Source organism: Salmo trutta, chromosome 31, assembly GCF_901001165.1.
Source record: "Salmo trutta chromosome 31, fSalTru1.1, whole genome shotgun sequence".
In the NCBI taxonomy this organism is placed as follows: Eukaryota; Metazoa; Chordata; class Actinopteri; order Salmoniformes; family Salmonidae; genus Salmo; species Salmo trutta.
In genome coordinates this window covers 9,670,965-9,684,804 of record NC_042987.1, presented here as the reverse complement: position 1 = coordinate 9,684,804, position 13,840 = coordinate 9,670,965, and positions in this window count along the sequence as shown.

The following is a 13,840-nucleotide window of genomic DNA, read 5'->3' as shown; positions in this document are numbered from 1 at the left end:
GAGGAGGAGAGGAGGAGATGAGAGGAAAGCGGAAGAAAGGAAGAGAGGAGAGGATATTAGAGAAGAGAAGAGGACACGTAATTGCCAATGTATCACATATGTCATCAGACCATTCTAAAGAGGACATGAGCCTTACTTAACCTCACCTTATACTTAACTCTACCTGCACTCCTACATGACGTAAAAATAGCTTGTTGTGTGTCAGCTGGCATTGGCTGAGTAAGAGAGATATAAATAATGGTCACAGGTTCTGATGGAACAGATTGCATTTATGTGGTCGCGCGAGCACGAATGTGGTACATTAAACTCTGCGTGAGACACTGTCACCTTCCTTGAGTCTGTCACACAAGCTCATTTGCATAATCTCCTGTCTCCTTTTCGAGATGGGTACACAGTACACTACACACACACACACACACACACACACACACACACAATGTTAACAGCACACTCCTTTGCGTGCCTCGGATGCGCACATTCATTCCAATTAGAATAATGTAGCCAATTAACACACGTTAAACCCTGCGGTGTGTGACAGACCCGGAGGTGAGAGCGGGCTCTTATCCCATCTGTTCCTGTAGGGCAGGAACATTTCCACATCACATTTGGTGTCAAATGAAAGCTAAGAGTCTATTTTTTTTTTTTATTGAGGCATACGTATATACTGTATGTAAAAATATATATATTGCTGGTGCATGGAAGTCAGGCGCAGGAGAGCAGAGATGAGTGGGCAAAGCACTTTACTGAGGCATTTATCTGAACAGAACGCAACCGCGTCACAAAAACAAATGCCCAAAGAACGAGTGAGGTAGCACATTGTACAATAACCAAGTACAAAGTACCGGCTGCCACAAAGCCCGGGTGTAAAAGAAAACCCGGCGCACACTAGCCGGAAGCGTGCCAACCTGACAATAAACAATACCCCACACAGACATGGAGGGAACAGAGGGCTAAATACACTTAGTAATTATGAGGAGATGTAAACCAGGTGTGCAGGAAAACAAGACAAAACAAATGGAAAATGAAAGGTGGATCGGCGATGGCTAGAAGACCGGTGACGTCGACCGCCGAACGCCGCCCGAACAAGGAGAGGAACCGACTTCGGCGGAAGTCGTGACATATAAATACAGTACCAAGTTAAAAGTTTGGACAGACCTACTCATTCGAAGGTTTTTCTTGATTTTGACTATTTTCTACATTGCAGATTAGTAGTGAAGACATCAAAACTATGAAATAACACATATGGAATCATGTAGTAACCAAAAAAGCTTTCCACACTCTTCACATTCTCTCAACCAGCTTCAAATCAAATCAAATTGTATTTGTCACATGCGCCGAATACAACAGTGAAATGCTTACTTTTGAGCCCTAACCCAACAGAGTCAATGTGCGGGGGCACAGGTTAGTTGAGGTAATTGAAGTAATATGTACATGTAGGTAGAGTTAAAGTGACTATGCATTGATAGTAACAAGAGAGTAGCAGCAGTGTAAAAGAGAGGGTGGGGGGAGGGGGGGTGATGCAAATAGTCTGGGTAGCCAATTGACTAGATGTTCAGGAGTCTTATGGCTTGGGGGTAGAAGCTGTTTAGAAGCCTCTTGGACCTAGACTTGGCACTCCAGTACCGCTTGCCATGCGGTAGCAGAGAGAACAGTCTATGACTAGGGTGGCTGGAGTCTTTGACAATTTTGGCTAAGTGTTCCTTGAATTCTAAATAAATCACAGACAGTGTCATCAGCAAAGCACACCCACACCATCACACCTCCATGCTTCACGGTGGGAACCACACATGCAGAGATCATCCATTCACCTACTCTGGGTCTCACAAAGACATGACGGTTGGAACCAAAAATCTCAAATTGGACTCATCAGACCAAAGGACAGATTTCCACCAGTCTAATGTCCATTGCTCATGTTTTTGGCCCAAGCAAGTCCCTTCTTATTATTGGTGTCCTTTAGTAGTGGTTTCTTTGCAGCAATTAGACCTTGAAGGCCTGATTCACGCAGTCTCTTCTAAACAGTTGATTTTGAGATGTGCCTGTTACTTGAACTCTGTGAAGCATTTATTTGGGCTGCAATTTCTGAGGCTGGTAACTCTAATGCACTTATTCTGTGCAGCAGAGGTAACTCTGGGTCTTCCTTTCCTGTGGCGGTCCTCATGAGAGCCAGTTTCATCATAGTGCTTGATGGTTTTAGCGACTGCACTTGAAGAAACTTTCAATGTTCTTGACAATTTCCGGAATGACTGACCTTCATGTCTTAAAGTATTGATGGACTGTCATTTCTCACCCACTGAGCACCGGCAGACACCAGACGTCCTACTTTGAAAAGCAGTTGAAATTTGGTCAGTCCAAATCTGAACCAATCATAGACGTCTGTTTCACAAGTTTGAACAGCACACTATAGTAGAGCACAGTACAGTACAATACAGTAAAGAAAAGTAGAGTATAGGTTAGTACAATACAGTACAGCAGGGGTACTATTAGAGAAGGTCCAGTGACACAAATTTCCTAGGCGGCAAAGGTCCGGATGGATATCGTCCTTTATCGGCGCTGTGGTACAGCGTAGTAACAAACATAGTCGTCTACGATTTAGGAAATATGTCGTTATACAAAATGTACATGAAATGAGACTACAATTTCAATTGATTACAAATTCTTTAGAACGCAAACATGTGCGACATTGCATCAACATTGCTGATGAACAAAAGTGGTTGCATAATTATCTATGCAAAGAGTGCACTTTGAACCATTGTACATGGGCCTTGAATTATTAGGATTTGTTCAATAAAATACAGTGCATGTTTTCTGGAGAACGAAGGAGAGTTAAACCAAAAGAATCATCTGAACGCATATAACGTCACTGTGGGTCATACAATATTCAGGTATAAGTCACTCTGGGCCTTGCCCTGTACTAATGAGAGAAATGACACTTTCTGTCTCTTGCCAATGCTTTGAACTTTGGCGCAAATGGTGCCAGAGAAACTCTGAGACACTCGTGCGTGTGTTCATTGACGAGCCTTCTGCGGTGTTTGTTTTGAATAAAGTTCATTGTGGAGAAGGCTGATTCACAGATGTATGTGGAGCCAAACATAGTCAGGGTGTTTACTGCCAGTTTCTTGAGAACAGGGACATTAGCTGCAGGCACCATCTTTCCCCAGAAAGTGACAGGGTCACAATCACCAGCCTGCTCCTTCAAAGAAACATTTTCTCGCAGCTCAATCAACTCCATTTGCAGTGATGCAACTTCTACCAATCTGAAGATCTGTTTTGCTTCTTCTGACAACTTTGTCACGTTTGTGACCAAGAAGGGGTTCAGGATGAGCAGCAGCTGTTCTGTTCCAACAGTGAAGTCATCAAATCCTTCAACTTCAGTATGAAATCAACATGGTTGGGAACATCTTTGTCTCCCTGCGTTTGCACCAGAAGATTGGGGAAGTGGACAAGTTCTCCCTGGAGATCATTCTTGAAAAGCTCCAATTTCTTCTGGAAAGCCCGGACTGCTGTTTATCATATCACACACTGTGCTGTCTCGTCCCTGCAGCTTAACATTCAGTTGATTAAGGTGTGATGTAATGTCTGTCAAAAATGCAACTGTTTCCGTCTTCTCTTCATCTTCCAAAAACTCACAAAACTAAGTTGCCTTGTCACTCTTTTGCTCTGATAAGATTTGATTTCCTCCTGAATGGCCCAAAAGCCTGCCTTTGCTGAGCCATCTGACATTGTTGTGCAGTAGTAAGTCATCAGAATTGCCATTGGCCTCTATCAGAATGCCTTGTAGCAGGCAGTGTTCTAGGGATGATGTTGCTCTTAAAAAGTTGATCAGTTTCATCATCGTTGTCATGACCTCAGAATAATATTTTCCCAGACTGGCACACGGGACAGATTGATAGATGATGGAGTGATATGAAGTCAGGTCAGAGTGGTCGTCTATCAAGCGTGCAACCAGTCCCCTCATGGCTGAACCTCCATCTGTAGTGTTGGAGACCAGCGACTTCAGATGTATCCCTCTTTTAGTTAGAGACCTTTGATGGCCTCATGGATGTCCTCTATGTGTGTGTGCTTCTAGATATGTTAAGCAACCGCTCCTCACAGTAATTCTTTCTTTGTTTCGTTATAAAACCTGACAAACACCAGAAGCTGGGCATTGTCAGTGTTATCTGTTGATTCATCCACAGCTAACGAAATGCATGGTGCATTCTGAATGGCCTCATCAAGTTGTGAAGTTAAATCTTCAGGTAATATTTCAGTTCTCCTCGTTGCTGTGGAATCTGACAGTGGGATCTGTTTGATCTTCTTGTTTTCCTTCAAGCAAGGTGTCAGCAACTTCACACATGCATTATTTTCCATCTCAGCTTCTGAAAAAGTTTTTGAGGTGTTTTTCCAAAACCCGAGCTATCCTCAGTGAACAATCCATTGCACGTTGTTGGGCTGTAAGGGAATTGACAAGGACTTTGGTAGAACTCTCATATTGGGATTTCAGTTGGTTAATCTGGTTTGTTCTCACCTCTTGTTCAGGGGATACCTCTGATCGAATTTACTATTCCTTGGTGTCAACTGCGCTTAACATTGGCACTTTTCACAAGAGCTACGGACTCACTGCATATCAGGCATATTAGTTTCGTGCTAGTTGCGAGGAGAATGAATAAATACTGTTCATATAGCCACGTCTTCGAATATATGTTTTTTTTTAACAAGCCATATCAACAATGATACTGGTAACTAAGCTCCTTCTATCTGTGATATTTACAGTTGAACTGCAGTCAAATCTTTCTGTTTCTGTCTGCCTACTTGTACCAAGGTTCCACGGAGTATATTTGGATGAATGTGTTTGGGTAAGACGCGGTCTCTTTTATTTAAGCGATAATGCCAGAGAAGCCGGTGTTTGGAGATTATATTGGCACGGTGGGCCTAACCAAACACCGGCTTCGATGGCATTATCACTTTTATACAACGGGTTAACAACATATTAAAATAATGATTGACATATTTTCATTAAAAACATGATTTGACTTTTCATCCTTCCACAAGATATAGTCCCAACACAAATCTAGAGTTGCTACCCAAGCCGGATGGTCGTTCATGCTATTGGTTCGGTTGCCAGAGACGCGACGCAGTCCTTCAGTCTTTTTGTTCTGTATCTTTGTTCTGTAACGACCCAGTCGTTCGTTCTAAATGTTCCATTGCCATACTGGCTGGAAATGTTCTTATCCCTTGCTTGCTAGCTAGCCAACTACGGATAATTTACAGTCAAGTCAAAAAATAAAACCAGAATAACAGCAAAGTAGCTTCATTTTGCATTTGTTTAAGCTGGTGACATTTATTTGGTTACATCCATAACAATGAGCTAATGAGGCCCTCCATTTGTTTTGTACACTGCTGCTACTCGCTGTTTATTATCTATGCATAGTCACTTCACCCCTACCTACATGTACAAATTGCCTCAACTAACCTGTACCCCTGCACACTCACTCGGCACCGGTACCCCCTGTATATAGCCTCATTATTGTTATGTTATTGTGTTACTTTTTTTATTTTTTATTTTTACTTTCGTTTAATTGGTCAATATTTTCTTACGTCTATTTGAACCGCACTGTTGGTTAAAGGCCTGTAAGTAAGCATTTCACGGTAAGGTCTACACTTCTTGAATTCGGCACATGTGACAAATAAAGTTTGATTTGATTTGAACTATACTCTACTGTATTTGACTCTACTTAACTCTACTCAACTCTATAGTACTATACTTTACTGTACTGTACTGAACTCTACTCTGCTGTGCTGTGCTGTACTGTAGTCTAGTGTGCTCTACTGCGTGATGCCCAAACTTGTGAAACATAGACATCGATGATAGGTGTAGATTTGGTGCAGTGCGAACCAACCAAATGTGGTCTTGTTTAGGAGCGGAGTACATTCGAATAATAGACAGTGTGTAGAATAATACCCAATGAGGATATTACATATCTCTACCTTTGTTTACCCAATCAGGATACATAACCATGAAGAGAATGACATTCATCATTATGCATTTCTGTATAGTATAGATCAGGGAACCATGATGTCATTCTGTTACCATCACTCTGTTACCATCACTCTGTTACCATCACTCGGTTACCATCACTCTGTTACCATCACTCTGTTACCATCACTCTGTTACCGGGTGTTAATACACTTCACTTGCTGTAGTTCAATAATCAAAAGAGATTTTTCAAACTCAAGGTGTCATATCATAGTTGACACCCCATTATTTCAGCAGACATCTTTGAATTTTAATTCAGAGTAGATATTTAACCGTTTTTGGAAAACGAGGTCGCATAATTCTGTTACCAAACTTTACATCTGCACTGTTCTTGGAGTAAATGTGTTTTTGTAAAAGTGTTCTGTGGAAATTGTTGAAAGTAGTCCTTCTCTCAGAGCACTATCCTTGTGACTGACAGGACACATTCACACAGAGTGTTACAAATGGAATGGCCCCTCTGTTTCTTCCCAGGCTACGCTATAATTGACCCTTGTATACACAGATCATCTTTTACCACTTGGCCAATCTGAGATGATAGGAGTTCCATTCAGTGGGTCTCTCTCGCATCCAGTCATTGCATGAAGTTGAGTCCCTGAACCACTTGAAATGAAAATGTGTAACCTGCATGTAGCTCCTCAAAAGGTGCTATAGAAATGTCTATCCAATATCTGTTGGCTGCGGCAGGCCTATTTTATGAAATATTGTGATACTGGGTTGGTATTTCGAGTGCCACTGCTTTATAAATAAGCCTAGGACTAATAGTGGCCTGTCATTCACTTTACCTACCACTCCTGTCTCTAATCTATTGGAGTCCAGTGTCTGAAAGCACACGCCTGATAACAGGTTCTTGGCACCCACACTCTTCGTTGTATGTTCTACAGAATATTAATACAATCTGTTATATTCTATAAGGGTCTTGTTTACCATATATAGATAGCCACTCGCCTCTGTTGGTTAAACAGTAGCAGTTGCTATCAACAGGGGTTTGGAGCTACAATATAACTCCCGCCGCGTGCACCCATTCACTACCGTTTAGCGAGGAAAACACTCGGGTGGCTTTTGTCTAGTAACGACTAACTAAACTAGGAGAATGGCGCGCTGCCTTTTGATGGATTTAGACGCGCCTCATTAACAGTTTAAAATGTACACCTGTCTCACGGGTTCCAGTCGTCGCGGGGGAGAAGAGGGACCCTGCGGTGTTCTAAATGGCCCTTCTGACGCCCGAGGACAATGACGTCCTGTCTAAAAAAGAGCATTTTCCTTCGGACCAAGAGAGATGCATTTACAAAGTAGTTATAAAGCCATTGATTTGTGATAGGATATTTGAATGACTATTGAAGTTGGGTAGTTTAAATTCATCATGGCTATTTCTGGAGAGGTTATAGACAGTGGGGATTCCCGTAATGACATTACGCATGCAATAGGCCCACGCTTCATTACACTGAGCTGGCTAATATAGCGTTGAGTTGATCGACTGTATAAATAATCTATTTGAGAAGAGAACACGAAGCAGCCTATAACGCAACCAAACAACCCCTCTCCCGTGCGAAACAAAAATAGAGGGTTAGGCCTAGAGAAAAATAACATCAGACCTGGTTATTATAGCCTACTAAACTACATTTTAGTCGTTTAGCAGACGCTCTTAACCAGAGCGACTTACAGTAGTGAATGTAAACATTTCATACATTTTTTTCCCCCCGAACTGGTGGGAATCGAACCCACAACCCTGGCGTTGCAAACACCATGCTCTGCCAACTGAGCCACATGGGACTACTGCTAGAGTCAGCTTTTAATTCGTAGAGGAATCTGGACCAATTTCAACGGCGTTCCTATACTGCTTCATTAAAAAAAATCTAACGGAAATAGCCTAAAACATCGATTGCAGGAATATACGCCAACCTCGTGGTCTTCATTTGCAATCGTGTCTCTTTGATGGCTCACTTAAACTCCATAATATATGTATGACCACCAGATTCCCGTTAATGGAGTCTCCGTCGGTCAACCAGACCTGCACATATTTCACGCAGTAACGAGGGCTGAAGCGCAGCGAGAGCTCGCCTCCCAAACGCGTTTAATTGTCCTCGTTATTGACAATTCGGTTCCGGTTTATTACCGATTTTCCGCTACTTCTTGGAGGCTTTGGTTTGGTCGGGCCATCTGCAGGGGGTCACGAGAGAGGGTAGCCCCCAGAGTTCTGTCCATCTGCCCCACAAATACACGTTTCTCCATCATGCATGGGCTCTCAGATCAAACTCATTGGTAGTCCTAACTGTTTTATATTGTACTATAATGCGGTCAAATTGGTCAATGCAGTGTAAGACGTGTCATAGTCATGAACCACTTTATGTATTTATCTTCTCATAATGATCCGAAGTTATTTCGGCCATTGACACCATGGGAAGCTTACCACACATAGTCTAAGACATACCATGACATGAGTTGATGATTAAAAAAAAGGCATCAGCCATGTTTTTATATTTAGCTGAATATGCAGGTTTTAGGTGTTAACACATTTCGCCCTATCTGTAACGGCTGTCGTCTGAAGAAGTGGACCAAGGTGCAGCGGAGTTAGTGTTCATTATTAGAATTTAATGTAAACAACATGAACACTATACAAAACAAGAAAAGAGTAAACCGACAGCAAACAGTCCTGTCTGGTACAAAAACACTGACAGAAACAATTACCCACAAACCCAAAGGAAAAACATGCTCCTTATGTGTGACTCCCAATCAGCAGCAACGAGCTTCAGCTGTGCCTGATTGGGAGCCACACACACGGCCCAAAACAAAGAAATACAAAAACATAGAAAAAGGAACATAAAACGCCCACCCAATGTAACACCCTGGCCTAACCAAAATAAAGAACAAAAACCCCTCTCTATGGCCAGGGCGTTACAGTACCCCCCCCCCCCCAAAGGTGCGGACTCCGGCCGCAAAACCTGACTCTGAAGGGGAGGGTCCGGGTGGGCCTTCTTACGGCGGCGGCTCAGGTGCGGGACGTGGCCTCTGCTCCACCCTTGACGTCGCCCACTTCGGTGGCGCACCTGGCCGCGCCGAAGGTCTGGTGGGCGACACTGACTGCGCCCGGCTGGCGGGCGGCGATGGTTGCGCCCGGCTGGCGGCGATGGTTGCGCCCGGCTGGCGGGCGGCGATGGTTGCGCCCGGCTGGCGGGCGGCGATGGTTGCGCCTGGCTGGCGGGCGACCCTTGTTGCGCCCGGCTGGCGGGCGACCCTGGCTGCGCCCGGCTGGCGGGCGGCGATGGTTGCGCCTGGCTGGCGGGCGACCCTGGCTGCTCTGACGGCACTGACCCAGGATTCACCAGGCTGGGGAGACATGACAGAGGCCTGGCCCTAGGCGTAGGCACAGGACTCACCGGGCTGGCGGGCCTCCCTGGCCACTCTGGCAGTTCGGGGCAGTCTGGCCACTCCGGCAGGTCGGGGCAGTCTGGCCACTCCGGCAGTTCGGGGCAGTCTGGCCACTCCGGCAGTTCGGGGCAGTCTGGCCACTCCGGCAGTTCGGGGCAGTCTGGCCACTCCGGCAGTTCGGGGCAGTCTGGCCACTCCGGCAGTTCGGCGCAGTCTGGCCACTCCGGCAGTTCGGCGCAGTCTGGCCACTCCGGCAGTTCGGCGCAGTCTGGCCACTCCGGCAGTTCGGCGCAGTCTGGCCACTCCGGCAGTTCGGCGCAGTCTGGCCACTCCGGCAGTTCGGCGCAGTCTGGCCACTCCGGCAGTTCGGCGCAGTCTGGCCACTCCGGCAGTTCGGCGCAGTCTGGCCACTCCGGCAGTTCGGCGCAGTCTGGCCACTCCGGCAGTTCGGCGCAGTCTGGCCACTCCGGCAGTTCGGCGCAGTCTGGCCACTCCGGCAGTTCAGCGCAGTCTGGCCACTCCGGCAGTTCAGCGCAGTCTGGCCACTCCGGCAGTTCAGCGCAGTCTGGCCACTCCGGCAGTTCAGCGCAGTCTGACCTCTCTGGCGACTGTTGACTGGCGGGCAGCTCTGACGACTGTTGACTGGCGGGCAGCTCTGACGACTGTTGACTGGCGGGCAGCTCTGACGACTGTTGACTGGCGGGCAGCTCTGACGACTGTTGACTGGCGGGCAGCTCTGGTGATGGTTGACTGGCAGGGCTGGGGACACGCATCTTGGGCTTGGTGCGGGGAGCAGGGACGGGCCGGACAGGACTGGGGACATGCACTGTGGACTTGGTGCGGGGAGCAGGGACGGGCCAGACAGGACTGTGAACACGCACTGGTGAACTGAAGCGTGGAGCCGGTTTTGCCACTCGTCCTGGCTGGATGCCCTTCCTAGCACGGCATGTGCTGGGCATGTCCACCGGACGCACCGGGCTGTGCGGACGCACTGGCGACACAGCGCGCAACTCCGCCTCCCATGGCTCCTCCTCCAGATCTTCCTTCAGCAGGTCCTCAATAAACCACCTCATCTGCGTCTCCTCCTCTGCCGTCATCCCCCACGAGAGCAGTGGTCTGGGCTCCTCCTCTGCCCTTCCGGACCACCCCATTAGCCCCCCCCAAAATTTTCTTGGGGGTGTCTTCCGGGCTTCCTCGACCGACGCCAGCGACCCCGTCTGCTGGCCGGCGTCTCCTCCATTGACCGGACCTCCCTCTTCCGCTGCTTGGTCCCTTGGTGGTGGGTAATTCTGTAACGGCTGTCGTCTGAAGAAGTGGACCAAGGTGCAGCGGAGTTAGTGTTCATTATTAGAATTTAATGTAAACAACATGAACACTATACAAAACAAGAAAAGAGTAAACCGACAGCAAACAGTCCTGTCTGGTACAAAAACACTGACAGAAACAATTACCCACAAACCCAAAGGAAAAACATGCTCCTTATGTGTGACTCCCAATCAGCAGCAACGAGCTTCAGCTGTGCCTGATTGGGAGCCACACACACGGCCCAAAACAAAGAAATACAAAAACATAGAAAAAGGAACATAAAACGCCCACCCAATGTAACACCCTGGCCTAACCAAAATAAAGAACAAAAACCCCTCTCTATGGCCAGGGCGTTACACTATCAATGGATGGGAAAAGAGACAGCCATGCACCGGACCATATGAATAGATGAACAGACACCAAGACATGATAGCTGTGTTTTCTGACCGCAGGTTCTACCCTGAAAGGTACAGTATGTGTGTATAATATTGGCTCCAATAGCCAGGCCTACTGTTCTAAACAGCTTGAGGCTATGGGTCTGAGTGAGTCTATTGAGATGGGTCTTTGAATGAATGGACATAGCCTAGGGCTCTGGACTGAAATCTATAGCTTGTAGGCTAGGCATAACACTAGTCACCAAATGGGGAGCGCTACAGGGTGTGCATACGCTTTCCTTCCAGCCCAGCACAACAAACTAGATTCAACTAATCAAGGTGATTGTGATTATTTGATTAGCAGAAAGTGTGTTTGTGCTGGGACAGAACAAAAGCCTGCAACCTCCAGCACCAGGATTGATGACCATGCACTGCTAGAGCTCACAGCAGGGATGGGCAATCCACCCCCAGAGGACCGAGCTGGTGTGGATGAAGGCTTTAACTCCAGCCAACAAATCTGAATCAACTAATTATAATATTCAATCAAGGCTTCGATGAGAAGCCTTGAATTAGGTGTGTTAGGCCTACTGTTTGGCTAAAGCAAAAGCCTGCATCCACACGGGCCCTTACAGGGTAAGATTCCAAACCACTACTTCAGGTTTATAGACTCATATAGAACACTGCATAGCAGAGGAGGCTGGTTGGAGGAGATATAGGAAGATGGGCACATTGTAATGGCTCATATGTTTGATGTGTTTGATACGTTCCATTTATTCCATCCCAGCCATTACCATGAGCCGATCCTCCTATAGCTCCTTCCACCAGCCTCCTCTGCTGTACATACTACCCTGGGCCCCAGAAGCACTTGTGTCCTGGGGTAACAAACTCATTTTAGTCCAGTCACTGCCTCTCTATTAGACCTCAGAGTCCTTGAATATAGAGCAGGCATTCTTTCTAATGAGGCAGAGCTTCATGGTTCCTCTTTAATAAAACTTTGTCTGGCTCCACTCCTTCAGCAACAAAGCCTGAATTTTTAAAAGTTTTCCCAGTTTTTTTTCTTTTTTTTTCTTGCTATGACACACAAACGGTTCAGATGAATCGAACGCTGCCTCCTTCTCCCCCTCATGCTGATACAGTGACGCCAGCATGTGTGACTGCGTTCCAGAGATGCTCATCCAGAGAAATAGGCCGCTTTGGCGGGAAACGCGAGCATCAGAACAGCAGCTCCTCGGGGGAAAGCTTTGATGGTGCCGGTTTGTAGTTAAATAATCTACATTTCAATTTGTGTCTAGAAGTCTGTTAGGAATTGAGGTTAAGGATTGTTTCTTCCTTTTTGTATGTTTAATTATTCTTCCCAGCCCCTATCCTAATTTAGCTTATTTATTGTTTGCAGGGCTGGGGGGGTAACTGTGTGTATGTGCGTGTGAGTGTGAGAGAGAGGGAGGGAGAGAGAGAGAGAGAGAGAGTGAGAGAGAGAGAGAAAGAAAGAAAGAGAGAATTGCATAGAGCGGCCTACAGGTTCACTGGCCCCTAGCCAAAGTAGGCTAATCACAGCTACATTGTATCAGATTATTCAAATTGTTTGTTTTCCACCCTCAACAGATAGGGGTTAATAAAATATGGGTAATATGGGTGGTCTATCTGCATGCCTCTGGAGTGGAGGTGGCTCATTGAACCACAAGATATCTAAACGTGTGTTCGCCCCCACAAATGCCAAGGCTTTAGCTCAGTGGGCTAACACAGTATTGAGTCTAGTGCACAACCTATGTCCAGTGTTCCAGTTGACCCATACCAGTCGGTCACACCTCTCACATTTAGAGACAAACGACTTCATGAAAGATGTTCATACCCTCTGAGTCCAACCACTGAACATTCACAGGATTTCACACAGTGTGGAATCTTCAAGTTTCAGTCCAATCACAATCACTCCTGGGAGGAAAGTGTGTCTTTGGGGGGGATCTAAAGAGTTAGAACAAGTATATTTTGTTTTTCAAAGAGTTAAACAGAGTATACTTTGGTAAGTGAAAAGAACCCAGCCTCGGCTCATTACTGTCTCAGGGCCCTCTTGAACAAGAACAATCAAGGCTGAGTGTTGAAATATTAATTAGAGAATATTGTGCTCGGTGTTGTTTCAGAGTTCTCGTGTGAGGCTTTGCTGCATATGAAAAGTGATCTTCTTTTTTTTTAAAACAGCGGTTGTTTTCTCCCTCAGGAAACCGGGGCCCTTTCTTCAAACTCTCCCTGGCGCACGCGGAGGGAGGACAGTGCATGCGACGGGTTGATCATGCGCTACACTGTGTGCGTGCTGTCCCCTGAAAATAGCTTTTTAAGAAGTGTGTGCTCTAACATCTAAAGGGAATTCTGTATGAAAGATTTCCATGTGACCCCAAAACATGGGCCTTTCCTGTGTGCTCTGCGAGTGCCAACTTCCTCTCCAATGACCCACCTTCTGATGATAGGCTTAGCGTGTTTGTCACATCAACAGACAACCAGGAAACTGCCCACAGTCAAAGGTTCCATAATCAGCCTAATCCAAATAACTTTAACTGAACAGGGAATGTTGTCATTTTTCCAAGCCTAGTGCTATCCTAACATGATCAAAATGTCAATATGTGACCAAAGAAACATGAGATCACATCATCAACAGATATGACAAAGGGATTTGGCAGTAATTCGCCTTAGTTCATTAGCAGGTATTTTTTAACTCAAATTCCTTTCTCTTTCTCTCTCTATCTCCCTCCCCCACCCCCCACCCTCTCTCCCTGGACCTCTCTCACTCCAC